The sequence below is a fragment of the Pteropus alecto genome, unplaced genomic scaffold, assembly GCF_000325575.1.
Source record: "Pteropus alecto unplaced genomic scaffold, ASM32557v1 scaffold166, whole genome shotgun sequence".
NCBI classification, from domain to species: Eukaryota; Metazoa; Chordata; class Mammalia; order Chiroptera; family Pteropodidae; genus Pteropus; species Pteropus alecto.
The window spans coordinates 592,449-593,520 of NW_006439757.1; positions in this window are offsets into that span (position 1 = coordinate 592,449).

Sequence of the window (1,072 nt, forward strand, 5' to 3'; positions counted from 1 at the left end):
GGCATTTCCTGGCATTCATCTTGAACTTGTGTGTGAATCTGACTTTGTGGTGTGTGTGGGTCTGAAGTATCTGTGCACCTGCATCTCTAAGCCCATTGCTTTACAGAGTCAGAGCAACACTCCACTCATCAGTCTTAGACCCCAGCACTTAGCTCTCTGACCCTTGTTTCCTCAAAGCTTGCCAGCTGTCACATCTTCCCCCACACTTCTCTGTCACTGCTCTAATTCTCACTGTATTTTCCTAACTGTCACAAAGTGATCTGATGAAATACAATGCTTATTGTGACATTCCCCAGCTTAAATTTCTTCCACAGCTCCCTCTTATCTACAGAATGAAGTCCAGACCTGCCCTGGGAAAGAGAACTCTGTCTTCTGGCCCCTACTTGCCTCTCTAGTCTCATCCTACATCAGCATTAGTCTCTCTCTCTCTCTCTCTCTCTCTCTCTCTCCTTCTCTCATCTCTATCTCTATCTCTCTGTCACCTTTACTTTCTTTCCTTTTTAAGGGCACACACACACACACACACACACACTCATAGGGCTGCTGCCTGTCTGTAAGGATCGCCCCTTTGCCTGGAATGTCACTTCTCCTTTTCTCCAGGATAAATGTTCTTACTCATTTTTGGAATCAGCACGTGTTCTCCACCCCATCCAAGAAGGCTCCTCCACTGCTCTCTTCAACTCAGTGTGGGTTGTTCCATAGCACTCCACACACAGGTGTGTTATCACATTATATTGCAATTATTCGTTTCCATTTCTGTCTCCCCCATAGACTATGAGCCCCTTCACGGCCCTACTATGTTTGTATCTAAAGTACTAGCACAGTAGCTGGCACATAGGAAGTTCTTTTTTTAAACAGTTGTTGATTGAACTCATGACTGATTGTTTTCACTCTGTTAAAGAATTTATGGTTGAAAGACTCTAATGTCTGATCGACTTCTCATTTCCTATGTAAACCTTGATCTCTTCAATGCTGATTGTCTCTCTTATCTCATGTACTAGCTGCAACCTCAGGGGCCTGTTGGCTGCCCCTCTAACACTTCCATCTTGCCCCATCCTGGCTCTTTGCAGGA